At 42.2% G+C, this 20,566-nt stretch overlaps 2 long non-coding RNA genes across 8 annotated transcripts in view; one reads left to right on the top strand and one right to left on the bottom strand.

Annotated features, from left to right (window-relative positions):
• Positions 1–250: 250 nt before the first annotated feature.
• Positions 251–10,476, bottom strand: LOC147917179 (uncharacterized). The gene is made up of 3 exons (XR_015551884.1): positions 10,354–10,476; positions 7,652–7,772; positions 251–887 (listed from the first exon to the last, which is right to left on the bottom strand). It is a non-coding gene; the product is annotated as an uncharacterized LOC147917179 (long non-coding RNA).
• Positions 10,150–20,566, top strand: part of LOC147917178 (uncharacterized) — a 210,276-nt gene continuing 199,859 nt past the window's right edge. For all 7 annotated transcript variants that reach the window (XR_015551877.1, XR_015551878.1, XR_015551882.1 and 4 more), the window contains exons 1-3: positions 10,150–10,334; positions 13,754–13,828; positions 15,866–15,953. This is a non-coding gene — a long non-coding RNA (uncharacterized LOC147917178). The remainder of the gene's footprint in view (positions 10,335–13,753; positions 13,829–15,865; positions 15,954–20,566) is intronic.

Genomic DNA, 20,566 nt, shown 5'->3' with positions numbered 1-20,566 from the left:
ATCTTAGAGGGGAGAGTCTATGGGGAAAACTCACTCTGCCATGATGCTGATGTCACTCTATCATCCATTTTGAGTTAGTTTTTGTGAAAGGTGTAAGGTCTGTGTCTAGATTCATTTTTGTGCTTATAGATGTCAAGTTCTTCCAGCACCATTGGTTGAAAAGATTATCCTTTCTCTACTGAATTGTTTTTGCTCCTTTGTCAAATATCAGTTGACTCTATTTGAGTGAGTCTGTTTCTGGACTCTCTATTCTGTTCCATTGATCTATTTGTCTATTATTTTGCCCATATCACACTGTCTTGGTTACTGTAGCTTTATAGAAAGTCTTGAAGTCAATATGTCAGTCCTCCAACTTTGCTTTTCCCTTTCAATATTGAGTTGGCTATTCCATGACTTTTCCTTTCCACATAAACTTTAGAATCACTTTGTCAATATGCATAAAATAATTTTCTGGGATTTTGATTGGGATTGCATTGACTTTAGAGATCAAGTGAGGAAGAATGGACATCTTGACAATATTGAATCTTCCTGTCCCTGTTGATGGAATGTCTCTCTGTTTATGTAAGTCTCTTTTTGTTCCTGAGCAATGGGCTTCCTCTGCTCACCATGATCTGAGCCAATTAATCATGATTTAGGGATTGTAAAAGGAAACTTTAATTTGATTAGCTGGCATAATCAGAAAACGGGTGACTAATGTTTCAAAAAACACATCTTCAAGAGTTACAGAATCTTGAGGTAGTTATACAGGGAAAATGGACAGTAAGGAGGGGGTTTACAAATGTCGGCCTTCAGGTGTGAGGGACTCCAGGGTCTCTCACTGTTCTTTTCTTCTGTCAGTGATGATGAATATTTTGTAGATGTGTTTCCAGCCTGTGGTCAGCCTGTTCCTGGAGAGAAATTCATATAACTAAGTTTTAATTTATCAAGCTTTAGGGAGGTACATGTGTCAGCCAGGATTGTTTCCCAGAGGGTAGCTGTTTATCTCCTAGGCTATGTGCAAGGCAAAACATATACAGAACAAAGTTAGTCAGAGGTTATTCTAAGTCACAACATGGTTTCCCTGATGTCAACCTTGCTTTAGGCCTGTATCACTTTGATATCTTTCATCAGAGTTTTATAGTTTCCCTCATATAGATATGGTACATATTTTGTTAGATTTCTATCTAAGAATTTTATTTTTTTTGGTGCTAACGTAAATAGTATTGTATTTTTAAATTATGCTATAAATTTCAAATTCCAATTGTTCATTGCTGGTATATAAGAAAGTCAATGACTTTTGCATACTAATCTTGCATCCTGCATCCTTTTCATAATCACTTATTTGTTCCAGTTTTTTTTTTGGTTGTTCTTGATTCTTTAGGATTTTCTACATAAACTATCATGTCATGTGCAAACAGACAATTATCGTTTCCTTCCCAATCTGTATATTTTTTTCCTTTTTTGGGTTTTATTGCATTAGCTAGGACTTCCAGTATGATGTTTTTGTTTTTTGTTTTATTTCCAGTATGACATTGAAAAACAGTGGTAAGAGGGGACATCTTTGTCTTGTTCCTGATCTTAGCAGGAAAGCATCTAGTTTCTCACTATTAAGTATGATGTTAGCTGTAGGTTTTTTTTTTTTTTTGTGAGGAAGATTGGCCCTGAGCTAACATCTGCCAATCCTCCTCTTTTTTGCTGAGGAAGACTGGCCCTGGGTTAACATCCATGCCCATTTTCCTCCACTTTACATGGGACACCACCACAGCATGGCCTGATAAGCGGTGCATCGGTGTGCGCCCGGGATCCGAACCAGCAAGCCCTGGGCCACCACAGTGGAGTGCGCACACTTAACCACTTGCGCCACCAGGCCGACCCTAGCTGTAGGTTTTTTGTAGATGTTCCTTACCAAGTTGGGGAATTTCCCTTCTAGTCTTAGTTTGCTGAGAGGTTTTTTTTTTTTTTTAATCATTTGAGTCAATTCAGAATTAAGAAGAATTTGCACAGTGTGTGGAGTTTGCAAATAAGTGGAATTTCCTAAGGCCAAATCTGCTGAGGCTTCCACTAACTTTTCAGCTGTGGCTATAGCTTTAAGACAGCTAGGATAGGCAGAAGCAACTTAATCAAGTTGTATGCTATACTAGGCAACAGGTCTATGTTTATTGCCATGTTCCTGCTGTGAGCATTCTCAGGGCCTGATTATCCCTTTCACACAAAAATAAAGTAAAAGCTTTTGCCTATTTAGGTAGTCTTGAGGCAGGCAGTTCTTACAGAGCTTGTTTTAGTCTTATAAAAGCCTGTTCATGTTTATCTTCCCAAGAAAGGGGTTCAGGGATTGAAATCTTAGTAAGTTCATAGAGTGGGGAAGCTAATGGAGAAAAGTTAGGAACTCATAGTCTACAACAACCAGCCAAGCCTAGAGATCCAGGAAGCTGTCACTTAGTTGTGGGTCCAGGAAATTCCTCAATTAGCTTCTTCTTTTTTGTTTTTTGGTGAGGAAGATAGGCCCTGAGCTAACATCTGTTGCCAATCCTCCTGTTTTTACTGAGGAAGATTGGCTCTGAGCTAACATCTGTGCCCATCCTCTATTTTGTATGTGTGATGCCCCACAGCATGGCTTGATGAGCGGTGCATCAGCCCCTGCCCGGGATTTGAACCTGCAAATCCTGGGCCACTGAAGCAGAATGCGCAAACTTAACTGCTACGCCACTCAGCCAGCCCCGATTAACTTAATTCATTTTAGAGACAAGTGAATTCCTTCAGTACTTAAATTATGACCTAGGTAATGAACAGTGTCTAGATATAACTGTATTTTTTCCTTAGAGACTTTGTGTCCTTTCCAGTTAACTGTTGCAGCAAATAAATGAAATCCTTTATGGATGCCTCTTTGGTAACTGAGCACAGCGAGAAGTCATCTACATGTTGTAAAAGGGTCCATTTCCCAAGGAACTGGAGGGCATTTAAATCTTGGAGGAGCACTTGGGAGAATTAAGAAAGGGCCTCAGTGAACACTGGAGGCATGACTGTCCAGGTATATTGTTGATTGTTCCAAGTAAAGGCAAACAGACATTAGCTTTGGGGTCTACAGTGATGAAAATAATAAGAATAATAATCAGTTTTCACATATTGAAGTATATGGTTTAAATCTGATTCAGCCTAAAACTTGTTTTTCCCAGAGCAGCCTGACTTATGGGCCACCAAACATGCATTGAATATCTGTTTCTCACATTTTCCCAAAGCAAAGAATGCACTCTTTAAAGATACGGGTGAATGTCTCCCTTTCTCTAACACCAATACCAGTATTTCTTTGAAAATAAGCTTTTCTTCCCAGAGAACCAAGGTCGAGTTGCCTGCTGTATATGTGCTAAACTGCAGCAAAACATCTCCTTGTGACTTTGGAAAAAAAATGTATTCCTGTCATGCTTGATGTATGTTCTTTGTTCTGGAACAGTATATAACCATGCTGTAAACCACACTTCTCCAGTGTGCTTTCTTCTCTAGGGAAGAGAGTGCTTCTGGGCTGGTCCTCACATTAGCTCATTAAATCTCTCTCATCTATTTGTGTTGACAACAGGAATGCTGAAAAAGGCTGTACAAAGGTTTATAACATTAAACCATTTTGAATCAGGTGGAACTTGTGACAAAAGGGTTTTCAGGTTGAGAACAACTAGGAAATGGGGGATAACTATCTTGTTAATAGCTCTTTAGTCCTGGACGAATTGCCAGCCTCATCCACTAGATTTCTGAGCTGGCGAGGATTGGCATATTGCAGGGGCTAGTACAGGGCATGATCAGCCCCTGGGTGCTCAGGTTTTCTACTAGGGGTGTGAAGCCTCATATGGCCTCAGGCTTTAATGGATATTGAGGTAATTTAGGGAGAGGTTTAGTTATATCTATTTGAATCTTTATAGGTTCTGCACTTTTTATCTTCCAATGTCAGCACTAGAAGTAGCCTGCAGATTTTCAGGGGTTAAATTAGGGGACTTTTGTTGAAATTCCTCCTCTTCTGTTCAAGGATGGACTGTAAGAAACATAAAAGGTCAGGTTCAGGTTGGTCAGGACATTCTAAGGTGAGGTCTCCACCGGAGGCAAAATGTATTAGCCCTTTTTTTTTTTATTTTTTATTTTTTTAAAGATTTTATTTATTTATGTTTTTCCCCCCAAAGCCCCAGTAGACAGTTGCATGTCATAGCTGCACATCCCTCCAGTTGCTGTATGTGGGACGCGGCCTCAGCATGGCCGGAGAAGCAGTGCCTCAGTGCACGCCTGGGATCCAAACCCGGGCCGCCAGCAGCAGAGCGTGCACACTTAACCACTAAGCCACGGGGCCGGCCCTAGCCCTTTTAACTTAGAAAGGAGATCTCTGCTTAATAGATTGACTGGAGCTGTATCACAGAGCAAAGAGGAATGTTTTTCAGTAAAAGGTCCCAGACTCATTTGTACTGGTTGAAATAAAAATTCTCTCTAAACTTTATTAGATACCGCCACTATGGAAACTTCCTTTTTACTCCAAGTGATTTGTTGTCCTATGAGGGTGGGGTTTAAAGTAGAAAGTGCAGCTCCAGTATCCAGTATCAAAATTAATATCCAATATTAATTTTAATTTTGGTTTCCCCTTGGCTGTGTAAGGGAATTACTGTTAAAGTTTACTGAGGAGCCCCTTGGAATCCTGCCAACTGTGGGAGGGGCCATACTGGGACCCTCCTTCGGAGGTAGACATGAGGACATTCAAGAAGTATTTGCACAGGACCTTTGAGGACAATCTCTTTTCCAGTGTCCTAGTTGATTAAAGCTGAGACATTGATCTTTGGACCAACATTTTTTGATGATGGAACCCTAAGTGAGTGTAATGTGGGAGGCCCAGGGGTTATTTTGGGTCTCTGGCCTTGGAGCTGTTGTGGCAATAAAGCTGTTAGCTTGTTTGTGATCTTCCTCCAGGATCCTTTCAAAATGCTCAGCTATAGTCATGAGTTCAGTCAGGCTGGTGGTGTCTCATCTTATTTTCTGCCTTTTTATCAATCCACTAATCTCAGGAGATGACCCATTTACAACAAGGGCAGCTAGAGCAGGCTAGGTGCCTTATTTATCATATGGAACCTCAATGCTATAGAAAGAGGGCTTTCAAGCGGCCTTTAAAATCTGCCACAGATTCATCTTTTTTTTTTTTTTTTTCATTTTTATATAATAGACCAATCAGCACGAGCAGGGAAGACTCTAGGAACGGCTTACAAAAGTTCAGGTGCTATTTTGCAAGCCCTTTCCTGTCAAGGGCCTCGAATATCACCCTCAGGGTTTTGCCATCTTGTTTCCTTCACCTATTTTTGGGCTTCCCCAGAGCCTACCAACATGTGTATAACCCGGTAAAGATCTAGCAGCCCAGGGTCATAGGCCTTGATAATGACTAAATTCTTCAACAAACTTTTGGGGTTCCACCCTAGGTTTAGGAAATTATTTAACCATAGCTCTTAGTTCACTCTTTGACTAAGACGGGGGTGAATGTCTCCCTAAGGGGTGAAGGATACCTGAGGAAGTTCGTCTGCAACCTCTGGTAGTTCTATTTTAAAAGGTAACTGTCTAATAGTCTCTTCAGAGTGGAAAGACAGTTCAAACAGAGAATTACTAAAACGTGAGCACTGGGGTAAAAAAGGATGGGGAGGAGCAGTAGGAGTCACGTCCGTCCTATCATCTTTTAGGTACCTCTTGTACCCTTTACTCTTTCATTAGCCTTTTGTAATGAGTCTGCTCCCCCCCCCCCCAACCCGGAAGCCCCAGTACATAGTTGTGTATCCTAGTGTAGGTCTTTCCAGCTCTTCTATATAGGACGCCACCTCAGCATTGCTTGAGGAGCAGTGCATAGGTCTGCACCCAGGATCTGAACCGGCAAACCCTGGGCCACCGAAGTGGAGCACACGAACTTAACTGCTATGCCACCGGGTGTCTTGACGTGAGTACAGCCATGTTTGGCCGTTCCATGGACCTACAGCCACCAGCACACAAAGAAATATAAAGCGGCTTTCTGTGTGGTGGGAACTGGCCCTTCTCCCAGGGACTGGCCCTTCTTCCACAGAAATAGTTACAATTTGTAAAATTACAAGACTCGTTGGGCGTCGTAGCCCGGGATGGACTGGCCATCTATGCCGGGCTGGGACAATAGCCAAGGGGCTCAATGCACGTACACAAATGCTAGGCTGGGACGATAGCCAAGGGGCTCAATGCACATAGACAACTGATAACCATTTGTACATGAGAACACCAAATGCTTACTCTACAAAAACTAACTCTGGAGATTACTCATGCTATACAGGCTGCTGAAACCTGGTGCCTGGTGAGAGTCTCACCTGTTGCGGGGACGCCTTGCCCAGGACCTCTTTCCATCGGCACTCCCGCCTGACTGTGTCAATTGAAGGAACTCTCCCCGGTGTAAGGGTGTAAATATTGTAAGTACCCAATCTGATATTTCTCTCGGTCGATCTAATATTTCTCTTTTCGGTCTACCTGATGTTATTTCCCTTCAGTTGGTCTGATGTTTCTCTTTTCGATTGATCTAATATTGTTTCCCTTTGGTCAATCTAATGTTTCTCTTTTTGATCAATCTGATGTTATTTCCTCTTTTTATTGACCTATTTGGACACTATAAGTACTCGGTCTAATGTTTCTTTGAATATAGCTACTTCCTGTATTCTCCATATCTATTTTACTAACTTTGCTTTACCCTTCCCTATATAAAAAAGTATACATTCAGTCCATTTGTTTGGGTTGGAAAGTTTCTTTTACATCTCTGATCAAATCCATCAAACCTAATACAACACCGGACTGGCCTCCTATAATGAGTCTTTTAATGAAGCTACTTTGGAATCTTGAAGCCCTTGGGAAGCCTTCTGCATACCAATTAAAATAGGCATCTCATTCTGTTTGTTCAACTTGGGATGCCTTGCTCTCAAATGCACTTCATAAATGAATGATCTTATCTAACTGGAAGTTCCCCATAATGGCCACTGTGATTTTAGTTTTTTTTAGTAAAATTTTCTATATTGCTAGATACCTGCAACTTCCAGGTGTACAGTTCTCATAGATAAAGTAAGCAGGCAGATGCTTCATAAGAAGATGGCATGCTGAACTCTTTGGATATAAAGAATCCCATTTATTTTATTTTATTTTATTTTATTTGTGAGGAAGATCAGCCCTGAGCTAACATCCATGCTAACCCTCCTCTTTTTGCTGAGGAAGACCGGCTCTGAGCTAACATCTATTGCCAGTCCTCCTCCTTTTTTTTTTCCCCCAAAGCCCCAGTTAGATAGTTGTACGTCATAGTTGCACATCCAAGAATCCCATTTAAACAAAATTTTATTTACCTAAGGCCTCCCACTGGATCCAATCAGCCTAAATCAGACCTAATCCAATCCTGGACCCAGTCCAGTTCTTAAATTGGACCCAGTACAGCTCAAATAGGACCCAGTCCAGTTTTTAAGTCAGATCTAGTCTGACTTCGGCTGGTAACCCCCAACAATTCCTGTGGAACTTTGGCAAAAGCCTGAGAATTGCAGTCTGAAAGGCTAGGGCTTGGCTCCAGGCAGAACTGTCTACTAGGTCAAACTGACCTGCCCTGTACAGGAAAGCCAATTCGATTGGGAGCTTGATGCAAAGAAAGTGCAGCTCAGAACCAAAAGGTACATACCAACGGCCCTCAGAAACAGTGAGAAAGACAGAGAACTCAAAGGGTTCATGGGCACCATGCCTGTGCTTCTTGTCCTCAAAGCTTCTGGAAGCCTCCTTCGACCATGCTGCTGCCACCAAATCTGTTAATGAACAAAAATTCAACTGAGTAAATTTAAAGATCTAATTGGCTTTATTCAATGATTCATGAATGGGACAGCATCCCATCTAGTAAATGAATTCTGTCCAGGTAGAGGGACAATTCCATCCTGCAGTGTTGTGTCCCTTTGCAAATTAATTAAAAAATTTCTGACCTATTAATGTGTCCTCTGGATTCTCCCTTGAACTTGTAGTAACATCTTACTGGTTTCCTCATTAATCATGAGTTAAATAAAATCTTTAACACGTGCTCATTTTACATGTGTAAAAGAGGCATCATTTTAGCTTTTATTGAAATCTATCCTTTAACATAGATTACTTGGAATTTATATGTATTTACTTTACAAATAATTCTAACAAACTTGGTTGCTTGTCATCTAAGTTCCAAAATAGATTATGAGCAGAAAATCAGATATTTAGCGACACTAGGGGTGCTGCTAGAGGCAGGCACACCGATAACAGTAAAAGTATCAAGAATTTTTGTAACCATAGAGAGTCAAAATTGACTATAGTGGAGCCTTTTTAAATGGAGTTGGAGCTGCCTTTCCAGAGAAACTGCCTTGCTTGAAACTTGGACTGGGTCAAACCTTTGGACTGGGCCAAAATGGCAATCATTTTACAAGCAACTGTTTGTGAAGTCAGCAGGAGAACAGGTATCTTGATCACAAAGACTGACAATTGTGGACTTTCCAAAGGTAGAATCAATAGTCAACCAATGTTTAGCCAAGGCTAGCTCTCTGCCTCCAACTCCAATTAAAAATCTCTGTAATACAACCTTCTTTCTGTGCCTTTAAAAGCCCCTGACTTTTACTCCCCAGCAGGACACTATTTGGGTTTCTACTTGAACCTGTGCTCCCTGAATTGCAATTCTTGAGAACCCAAATAAACGTTTTGCTTCCCTTCTAGTTTATGCCTCTTATTCGTTGACAAATGATAAAATATATAGAACTAAAATAGATCAGCAAAATTATAACAATGTGACTTTAGGGAGATATGTCAGCATATCTCATCGTTCATCAGAGAATACACAGCCTCATAATTGACGTTCAAAACAAAGCCCTGAGCCAGGTGAAAGGACAGATTCTTGACTATATTCAGTTCATCTAGGCAGAATTGTGAGACAGATCTTAAAGGATGGGCAGCGTTAGAAGAGTCAAGGGAAGGACATTTCAGATGATACGTGTGGGCAGGGAAGGAGGGAGGGGCAATCATGAGCAAAGTGATGGAACAAATGAAAAGCAATAAGGAAAGTTAATATATATTGAGGTATATGAGGAAGCCATTTGGTTTAAAACTAATTCGGCCTGACCTTGTTTTTCCAGAGTAGCCTGACATGGCCTGTCAAACATGCATTGTACACCTGCTTTAACCATTTACAATATCCCAAAGCAAAGAATGCTGCCTTTAAAGATAGGGATGTACGCCTTTCCCAACATCAGCATTCTTTAAAGACAAGCATTTCTTCTCAGAAACGGGTCAAATTGACCTGCTGTGTACATCTTGTGACCACTGACCTGCTGTGCATAGCAAAACATCGTGACTGTAGTAAAGAGAAAAGAAAAGGTACTCCTGTCATATCGCATGAGCATTCCTTGTTCCAAAATGGTACATAACCATGCTGTACACCTTGCTTCTCCAGAGTGCTTCCTCCCTGGTGGAGGTCACTTCTCCCAGGCTATAGTCCTCACACTGGCTGTATAATAAACTCACCAAAATTCTGACTTCTAGATTGATTATTAGTGTGGACAAATGGAGGAGACAAAAGAAAGGTGGGACTGGGAAATAGCATCGGGTGAGAGTTCTCAGAGAAGCAGGCAAACCAAAGCTCTCAAGTGGGAACTCCCAGTTATTAAAACTACTGAAAATTCTCTCAAACACAAAACACAAGACTGGCCAAAACAAGTGGAGAGAGTCGGCATCCTCAGTTCTACATACAGAAAGTCATACTCTCGGAAGACATTTGGCCCTTACAAACCCCCATTTTGTGGCCGGGGCCTAGGCTCCGACCAGGACCATGGATTTCCTGCCTTCTTGCCACCGGCAGTCAGACAGCTGCTCCCTGGGCAAACCTTCCCCCGGCTGCCGTAGCCTCTGCAGCCTGTGCCCCTCACCTTTATCACAGATGCTTAGGCGTGGATACCCTCTGTTTTTATTTAAACTGCTCTCTGTGGGTTGGTTGTAGTTAACTGCTAAGTGTGAGGCATGGGTGAATTACAGTTGGTTGCTGAGGGAGGTTCCAGAGAACACAGGTTACACCTCCGGTGCTATCTTTACCCAGTATCAACAAGATTGCCTCCAGGGTAAGAGAAGGAAATGGGCCTATTCCGTGACAGACAAGGCAGGAAGGACCATCAGGGAAGTCGGGCTCTCCCTTATGGCCATTACTCCGCCCTCCCGACACCCCGGAGAAGGCTGACTTGGCATGCCTGGGTAGATCGCCCTCCCTATGCGCTTTAGAGGGCCCCAATCTCCAACCTCGGAACGGGAACGGGGTGGCAGAGGGCGGCAGCACAGCTGGCTTCTCAGGCCCCGCTCCCAGACGCCGGGTAAGTGTGGGGCACTAACCGTGTTCTTGGAAAAGAGGCTTCGGGCGCCGAGAGTGTGGGCCCTGGGTCCACCGTGAAATGGCTGACCTCGGGGAGGCGGCTCTGCCTCTTCCGACCTCAGTCTCCGAGTGTAACAGGTGGAGGACCACTGGGGCCCACCAGCAGCACTAAGATACGCCTGGAGGGAAGGAATCCAAGCACATTTTCCGAACCCCTGGTTGCGCAGGAGACGCCCCTGTGCGGGCGCGCCCGCCAGGGCGTCTGGGTAGTGTAGCCCTTGAGGCGGAGAGGTCAGAAGAGGGTGGGCTTCACTTGAGACCCCCACCCCCACCCCCATCCGTGTTTTGAGAAAACAGAGGCGGAGCCCTGGCGCCACTAGGGCTGCGGCTCAGGGCACCCGGCCTCGCCCTCTGGGCAGCGCGGGCCGCGAGCGCGGGGTCGAGCGCTCGGAGGAGCCCGGGGCCCTTCCGCTGCGCGGTGAGTGAGGGCGGCGGGAGGAGAGGCCGGCGAGGCTGGGGTTGGGGTCGCTGGCAAGGCTCAGGGTGGCCGTCCAGATTCTTCTCTCTTTGGGGCAGGGGGTGCAGCTCGCGGCTCGAGGAGTGAATTAGAGGAAGAATCACAGAGTGTGTGAGGCTCGGCTGAGAGTCCTAGGGTTGGGGGCGCGCCTTGGGCCTTGCCTCCTGGGTTGGGCAGGGGCCCCAGGACTGACCTGAGCCCCGGTTTTCTTTTTTGAGGGTGGCGCGGGACTTTTCTGGGCCACGATGGTGGTGGTGGTGGTGGTGCTGGCGCGGCCCTAGTTCTCTCTTGACGTGGTGTGTGGGGCTTACCTTCGAAGATCCTAGGTTTTTTGCGGGGTAGACACAGCCTTGGTGTCGGAGCAAAAGTCCTCGGGTGGGGCTGGGGCTGGGGCGTGGTTTGGCCCGTAAATTCCCGAGTGTTTATGGGAGGCGAAGGGCATGAGGCCTGGGAGGGATGGTGGTGGGGCAGCTTTGACCTGACTGTGGACATTGAGGTGTTTTTTTTGTTTGTCAGAGTCGGTCTGGGCCTGGCGCAAGCAAGCATTGCCAGATGGTGGGGAAGGGGTGCTGCTTGGGCTGTGGATCTCGGGGATTTTGGAGGGTGGGACAAGGTTTGGCTTACAAGAAACTGCTAAACATCCCCCAGTGGGGTAGGGCTAGGTCCGTTTGTTCCTAGGGTTTTGGGTAGTTAGGGCAGGTTATCTTTCTTCAGGCTTTTGTTGCCCCAGGGTTTGTGTCGGGTGGGGGATCTTGGCTTGGTTCAGTCATCTTTGGTTTGATTGGTAGCTTGAGTGGCGGGTTCACTTTTCCTGGTTCTCCTTTGGGCAGTGGGTCTTGGCTGGCTGCTCTCAGGGTTGGGACTGTGGGGTTGGGAGTGGGTGGGCGGGGGGAGGTAGGACAGTGGGCCTCTGGGGCCATGCTTCTATGTCAAAGACCCTGGTGGCTATTAGCTGACACCTGATTCACAACTCAGGCATCTGTGGTCGTGCCTAGGCATTGGACTTTTATTTTTAACTTTATATTATGGAAAAAATTCACACATTTCCTGAAGTAGAGATAATAGTACAAGGTACCTTCATGAACCCGTCTCCCAAATCTGACACTTATCAACTTGATACTGAGCAATGGGCTTGCTCTGCTCTCCAGGATCTGAGCCAATTAAGCATGAGAAGTTAGAGATCGAGAAACAAAGTTTGATTAGATTAGCTGGCAAATCGGAAGACAGGTGACTAATGTTTCAAAGACCCATCTTCAAAGATTACAGAATCTTGAGGCAGTTATATAGGGAAACTCGGCAGTAAGGAGGGGAGTCCAGGGATGCTGGGCTCCAGGCATCACGTTGTTCCGTTCTTCTGTCAGCTGTGATGGATACCTTGTGGTTGTGTTTCCCACCTGTGGTCAGTCTGTTCCCGGAGAGAAACTCATAGAACAAAGTTTTTAATTTATCAAGCTCTTGGGGAGTACATACATAAGTGGAGGCCAGAAATCAGGAGAGCATGTGAATTTTTTGAAGTATGTGAAGAGCAGAGAGTAATCACACAGGAGGGGCTAGGGCCATTTAGTGTAACAAGATGGCCTCACTTATGCTCACTTATAAACTCATGGCCAGTCTTGTATCGAAGCCCCGAACTTCATTGAGGACACCCTTTGAGAATCATCACACCCCTTACAGCACCAAGCAATTCTTCAATTCTCAGTTGACGCCGACTGGGTTTCCTACAAATTTAACTGGGTTCTGACACTATCTACGTGGGGAGGGTGTCAGATCCCACAGATTTGGGGCTCAGACCCACAAGACTGCCCCCATTTCAGATGTCAATTGCAAGTCCAGGTTGCTAGCTATACTGCTGACTGACTGGCTATAAATCAGGGTCCCATGACCTCCTGGGGTTAGATAATTTGCTAGAATGGCTCACAGAACTAGGAAAACACTACAGTTTATTGTAAAAGGATACAATTCAGGAACAGCCAAATGGAAGAGATGCATAGGGCAAGGTGTGGGGAAAGAGGGTGGAGCTTCCATGCCCTCTCTGCAGCACGCTCCCAACACCTTGATGTGTTCACCAAACTAGAAGCTCATCAAATCTTGTTCAAGAGTTTTTATAGAGCTTAGTCTCTAGTCCCATCCTGAGGCTGTCTAGGGGCCCCACCCTAAGTCATCTCGTTAGTGTAAACTCAGGTGGGCTCAAACGGGGCTCCTTATGAATAACAAAAGACACATCACTCAGGAAATTTTTAGGAGGTCTGTGCCTGGAACCAAGGACAAAGACCAAATATATTTCTTATTTTACGACAATACCTCTTGCCTTGGTTTAACAGTTATTATTTTGCCTTATTTGTTTTATCTAATTTTTATTGTTGCAGAGAACATTAGAATAATGAACACTGTGTTCATATCACCCAACTTTAAAAATGTGTCAACTGCTGACCAATATTGATTCATTCTGATCTCACCCATTTTTTTTTCTGGGGTGTTTAAAAGCAAATCTTGGGCATCATTTTGATACCAAACCTCTTAATCTGAAGTTCATGTGCCCCGTGTGCAGTAAGCCTATCACTGAGACATGGGTGCTTGGAAATGGAGAAAAGTTTATTTGAATTGGCCCAAATGAGAAGGCAGCAGGATAGGTTCTCTCAAATCCACCTTAAAAAGAGAAGAAAGCAGGGGGTTTTATAGAGATAAGGGGCTTGGCAGGAGGAGTTTCAGAGAAATAAAGGGGTAATCCATGAAGTTATTTTAAGTTTTCTTTCTCTCCAGAGAAGCCCTTGGGCAATCTGACTTCCGGGGTATCAACAGCAGCTGGGAGCTGGTTATCTGGTGATGGTAACTTTCTTAAAGGCATTCTTTTTCTTCTGCAAAATAAGCTCATAAATCCTTGTGACCTTTGATTCACCCTTTAGGTTAAACAAGAAAACAGCAAATTAACAAGATTAACTTCTTTTCATCTATGTCTGTGTTGGGAACAAGGTCAAAAGGTAATCATGTTCTTGTTAAATATTTATAGTAACCCTCAGTGACCTGGCTTCAATTTTGCATTGTTTTGGGGTCCCCCAAACCACTATCAGATTTAGAAATTCACTAGAACAACTCATAGAGTGCAGCCTTACACTCATAGCTATAATTTATTGAGGCAAAAGAATACAGATTAAAATCAGCTGAAGGAAGAGGCGCCCAGGGCAGGTCCCGGATACATAAGGCACAGGGCTTCCGGTTGTCCTTGCCAGTGGAGCTGTGTGGATGGTGCCTGTTTCCCCACCAGTGATATTTGGCGACATGCAAGCGGTATTGCCAACTGTGGAAGCCCACTCGAGCCTTGGTGTCCGGAGTTTTTATTAGGGTTGTAGCGGACAACACACGTGGCTGACCTTAGTCTCTGGTCCCTCCAGAGGTCTGTGGGGCCCAAGGCCCCCACCATAAACACATCTTTAATAGAGATTCTCTAGTGTGGCCCAAGACCCTCATGTAAGCAAAGACACTCTTATCAAAGGCAGCCATTCTAAGGGCTTAGAGGTTATCTCCCAGGAGCCAGGGGCAAAGGGTCAAAACCATTCTTTGGGCAAGAGTATTCCTTTACTGCACACATTATCATCTATATATCCTTCAGTATGTGTTTATAACAGATAAGGACTGTAACAAAAATGAAAAACAGAACCACAGTAACACACCTAACAAAAATAACAATGATTTTTTAAAAATCATCTAATATCTTTAGATACATTAGATAGTGAAAACTAGTCAGTGTTTACATTTCCCTAGTTGCGCCCAAAATGTTTTTCCACATTCGACTTGTTGTAATCAGGATCCACATAAGGACCAGACATTTCATTTGGTTGATAAGTTGCTTAGGTTTCTTTGTTTCATAAGAGTTTCCCCTCCTTTTTCCTCCATGTAGTTGACTTTGTGAAATGCTAACATATTATAAAATACATTGCAAACGTAATACCACTTTACACCTAAATATTTCAGTGCCCCTAAAAAATAAGGACAGATCTTTTCTTCTACTGCCAAGATATCATGTTCATATTAAACACAATTAACACTAAATTAATCATCTCATACCCTGCCAATTGTCCCCAAAATGTCTTCAGTTGTCCCAAAATATCTTTTTCAGGTGGTTTTTGCAAACTAGGCCTAGTCAAAGCCCACTCATGGGTTTTGGGAATCTCTTTAAGTCTCTTGATTTTGAATAAAATCAAGGGTTATTACCCTTCCACATTCTCAAAAATTTCTTCATGAAGTTGATGGGCTGAATCTCTGGGTCCATTGCTAACTGCCATATCCTAAATTCCAAGTGGACTCAAAATTTCAGGCATATAAGGAGCAGGGCATCTGGGGCCATTATGAAGAGAGGCGCTCCTATGGTGAGGTACCTGTCTGGATTCCTCTAACTCTGCCTCTCCATCTGACGTACTACATGCCTGTGGGCAGACCCCACCCCTTGGCACATGGAACTACATTGCAGAAGGACTTCTGGTCAGGTCTTCAGCCCATGTGCTCATGCTGCAGAGGACATGGCTTCCAAGCTGGGCCTTTCCCAAGTCTTTGCAGGCTTCAGCCTCAGACTTGGTTACATGCGTCTCTTATCTGTCAGCAGTGTATCAGCATGACCTTGGTCAATCGACATACCCTTGTGGTCAACCCCATTTTGAGGTAAAGCAGTCACCCCAAGGTTCCACAGCTGGTATGAAAGAGACCTGGGATTCTGAGCCCACCCTTTTGATTTGAGTCTCTCTTGAGGCCTTTTTCCTCATTAGAGTGTTCAAAATTAGTGACAAATTCACACAGTTCTTGGCACATGGGGGCCTTACTCCCTGGCCAGAACTTAGGGATGGAACTCATGGATGTCCTAGCTCTTTGGGCCATTTTTCTAGGCCCTGAGGGAGACCATTCTGCATTAGTGCCTTTGTGACCCTCCTACCTACCCCAACCATGGGCTGGAGGTGTGGCCTGCTTCAGTTCACAGGGAGAGGATTTCTACCCAGGCAACTTTCATTTTTATTTTCTGTTCTCAGATCTGCCTTCAGGGACTTTGCCCTTCTTCAGTGAGAGCACCCACAAGACCAGAAAATGGCCACTGGGCCTCTGAGAGCCAGGGGTGAGGTGAGTATTCCTGAAATTCCATTCCCATTTCTTGTCCTGGTGGCTGCCTTGTTCATGATGGGAAGTCTTGGAGGAGTAACTTGTCTTTGGGTTATCTGAGGGGCCCCTGATGGAGCGGCCAAGTTGGAGAGTTGGGGGGAAAAGGGTTATGCCGATGGAAATAGGGCAGGATGTGTGGTAAGAGGCTCAAAGCCTGAACCGTTGGGCAGATCACCGTGACCACAGTGTTGTGGCAGCCAAAGGTCCTAGGTAAAGCTGATTGTTTTATAGATACAAGAGAAAATGCTTGCTTGTTGCCTACCTGTGGCACCTATGGTTGATGTGGTGTGTGATGCATGTTTTATATTTGCATAGGTTTTCAGCATTTAATTTCCAAATATTTGGGGATTTTCCAAAGACACCTTTTTTGGTATTGATCTCTAATTTAACTCCATTGTGGTCAGAGAGCATATTTTTTATGATTTGAATTTTTAAAATTTATTGAAAATTGTTTTATGGCCCAGAATATGCTCTATCTTGGTAAATGTTCTATGTATACTTGAAAGGAATGTGTATTCTGCATTTGTTAGTTGAAATATTCCAAAGTTGTCAATTAGGTCAAGTTGATTGGTAGTATTCTTTAAGTCTTCTATATTCATACTGTGTTTCTTTCTACTTGTTTTTATCAGTTATTGAGAAGAGTATTAAAATCCCTGAGTATAATTTTGGACTTGTCTGTGTCTCCTTGCAGTTCTGTTTTACTTTGTGTATTTTAAAGCTCTGTTTTTAGGTGTTTAAACAGGATTTTTATGTCCCCTGATGGATTGACCTTTTTTTATCATCATGAAATAACCCTTTTTATTCCTGGTAATATTCCATTCTCTGAAATCTGCTTTGTCTAATATTATTATAGCCACTCTGTTTTCCTTTTGTTTGGTTTTTACATGGTATATTTTTTCTATCCTTTTACTTTTGATGTCTCCATGTCATTGTATTTAAAGTGCATTTCTTGTAGGCAGTATATAGTGGGGTGTTTTATCCAATCTAATGATCTCTGCCTTTAAATTGAGGTGTTTAGATGATTTATGTTTAATGTAACTAGTGTATGGTTGGGTTTAATTCTCTCGTCTTATGTTTTTTTCTATTTGTCTCATCTGATCTTCCCTTTTTCCTCTTTTTCTGCCTTATTTTGGATTATTTTTTATGATTTAATTTTGTTTATTTTATTGGCCTATTCACTTTCACTCTTAGTTTTGTTATTTTAATTGTTGCTTTGGGGTTTACAGTATTCGTCTTTAATGTATTAACAATCTAAAGTAGTATTATATTACTTCATTTATAATATAAGAACTTTACTTCTATTTCTCCTTTCTCTGACTTAATGTAATAGGTACATGTGTTACTTTTACGTTTGTTATTAACTCCACACTACATTGTTATTATTTTTGTTTAGATGGTCATTATCATTTAAAGAGATTAAATAAGAAAAATTTCTAATTATTAAACTATGTAATTACCATTTCCGGAGCTCATCATTTCTTTGAGTAGATCCATGTAGCAATCTATCATTTTCCTTCTCAGTATCCTTGTGTTTACCTTTAAATCCTTGAACATATTTACAATAGTGCTTTTGTCTTTGCTAATTCAATCATCTCTATTGTTTCTCAGTCTGTGTCTATTGACTAATTTTTCTCCCAGTTATGAGTCACAGTTTTCTTCTTTGTATGTTTAGTAATTTTGGATTTCATGTTGGACATTGTAACTTTTAAGATGTCCTATGTCTGGATTTTGTTTTCTGTTTTGTAAAGAGTGATAAAATTAGTTTGGACAGGCTGTTAAATAAATCAGTATTCAGCTTTATCTTTTCAAGTCTTGTTTTTATGCTTCATTAATGTAGGTCTAGAGTAGCTTTTACTTTAAGACTAATTTAGTCTTGCTATTAAGGCTAGACCCTTCTGGTTACTGTACTGAATGCCCCAGGTAAAATATACATAACATAGAATTTACCATTTTAACTATTTTTAAGGGTATAGTTCAGTGGCATTAAGTACATTCACATTGGTGTGCTTCTATCACCACTATTCATCTCCAGAACTTTATCATCATCCCAAACTAAAACTATGTACTCATTAAACAATAACTCCCCGTTTCTCCTTACCCCAGTCCCTGGTAGCCAGTATTCCACTTACTGTCTCAATGACTATTCTAGGTACCTCAGTATTTGTCTTTTTGTGTCCAGCTTATTTCACTTAACATAACGTTTTCAAGTTTCTTTCATGTTGTTGCATGTATCAGAATTTCATTCCCCTTTAAGACTGAATACTCCATTGTATGTTCATACCACATTTTGTTCATCCATTTATCTGTTGGTGGACATTTGGGTTGTTTCCACCCTTTGGCTATCATGAATAATGCTGCTATAAATGTAGGCATATAAATATCTGTTTGAGTCCTTGCTTTTAATTCTTTTGTGTATATACCCAGAAGTGGGATTCCTGGATCATATGGCAATTCTATACTTAATTTTTTGAGGAACCACCATACCATTTTCCACAGTGAATGTCCCAGATTTTTAAGGATTTTTCACAGCTCAGTGATCATATTTGGTATGTCCCTTAGCTATGTTTCAGCTCTGGGACTTGTTTGGCTGATGGCCCCCTGGTAATTGTTATTTGGCCTCAAATAACATGTCAGAATCCTCTGACATGAGTGCAGCTCAGTCTTCTACACCATCTTAAGATGACTTCTCTGCAAATTTCTGGAGCTGTCTTTCTCTGTGTAGCCTTCTCCTCTGTCCCTTAAATTTCAGCCTTTTCACTCATCTCTGACTCTGATCTTTGTTTTCTTAACTCAGCAAGAACTCTATGCTTCACTTGGATTTCCCCTTTTTAAGTTTCTTTTGGTATTTAGGAATGTTTGTGTTTTTGTTCTAGTTATTTTCTTTGTACATTTATCGTTTTTAATGTGTATGGTAGGCAGAATAATGTCCTAACCCCTAAAGATGCTGACATCTTAATCCTCAGAATTTGTGAATATATTATGTTAACATCACAAAGGGGAATTAAGGTTACATATAAAATTAAGGTTTCTAGTCAGCTGACCTTAAATTAGAATTATCCTGGATTATTTGGGTAGACCCCTTGTAATCATAAGAGTCCTTGTAAGTGAAAGAGGGAGGCAGAAAAGTCAGAGTCAGAGGGATGCAGCGTGAGAAAGATTGGACTGGCCATTGCTGGCTTTGAAGAATGGAAAGGAACCATGAGTCAAGAAATGTGTGCAGCCTCTAAAAGCTGGAAAAGGCAAGAAAATGGATTCTTTCTTTAGAGCTTCCAGAAAGGATTGCAGCCCTGCTAACACTTTAATTTTAGTTTACTGAGACCCATTTCTGAGTTCTGACCTCCAGAGCTATGAGATTATTTTTGTGTTGTTTTAAGCCACTAAATTTATGGTACTTTGTTACAACCGAAATAGAAAACTAATACAATCCCTATAGTCTCTAGTTTTTTTTTTTTTTTTTAACTTTTTGCTATCTCATTTTTCAGTTTTTAATTTTTTTCGTTGTTGTTGAGGAAGATTCACCCTGAGCTAACATCTGTGCCAATCTTCCTCCATTTTTGTATGTGGGTCGCCACCACAGCATGGCTGACAAGTGGTGTAGATCCATGATTGGGATCCAAACCTGCAAACCCAGGCTGCTGAAGCAGAGTGCTTGGAACTTAACCACTGCACCACTGGGCTGGCCCCTCAGTTTTTAATTTTACTATCTGACTCGCGCCTATCGCCTCTATAACAGTGCTGAGCTTATTCTGCTTTCCTTTCTCTCTCCCTTTTCTCATTTTTCAGTTTCATTTTTCTACCTTGTTTGAAAATATGACACAACATACTGTTCCATTCTTGCCCCATCTTTGAATTAGTCTTAGATGTGTAATTATGTATACTAAATGCTCACCATGAGTCTGTTTGCTGAATTTACTCCAGTTGTCTCTTGATTGAATGAATTTCTTGCTATAGTGTAGTACAGTTATGTGCTACAGAACATTTCAGTCAACAATGGACTACATATGAGATGGTGGTCCCATAGATCAGTACCATACAGCCCAAGTGTGTAGTGGGCTACACCATCTAGGTTTGTGTGAGTGCACTCTGTGGTGTTTGCACAATGATGAAATCCCCTAACCACGTATTTCTCAGAATGTGTCCCTGTCGTTAAGTGACTCATGACTGTACTCAATTGTGGCTCCTGAGTACAGAATTCACTGGGTTCTTTCATGTTTAAAACCTTATTTTGATAGCCTTGATAATTGAGGATAGTTTGGCTAGATATAAAATTTCTGGCTCATACTTTCTTTCCTTGTGTTCTTGGAAAATACCACTATATTATTGCCTTGCTTTGTATGTTGTTTTTGAGAAATTAGATATCAGTCTAACTTTCTTGCATGATTAAGTTATTTAATTGTTTCTTTTGAGGCCAACCATGCTTTCATTTGATTCTTTAAATATGGTTTCCTTTGATTCTTTGAACATATTTATAATAGTTTTGAAGTTTTTGTCTGCTAAGTCCAACATCTGGGCCTCCTCAGAGACCGTTTCTGTTGACTGCTTTTTTCCCATGAGTATGGGTCACACTTTTTTGT

This window comes from Ceratotherium simum, chromosome 4 (genome assembly GCF_057802395.1).
Source record: "Ceratotherium simum simum isolate JZ-2026a chromosome 4, ASM5780239v1, whole genome shotgun sequence".
Lineage (NCBI taxonomy): Eukaryota > Metazoa > Chordata > Mammalia > Perissodactyla > Rhinocerotidae > Ceratotherium > Ceratotherium simum.
The sequence above is the reverse complement of the archived record's forward strand: the minus strand, read 5'-3'. Positions and strand labels throughout refer to the sequence as shown.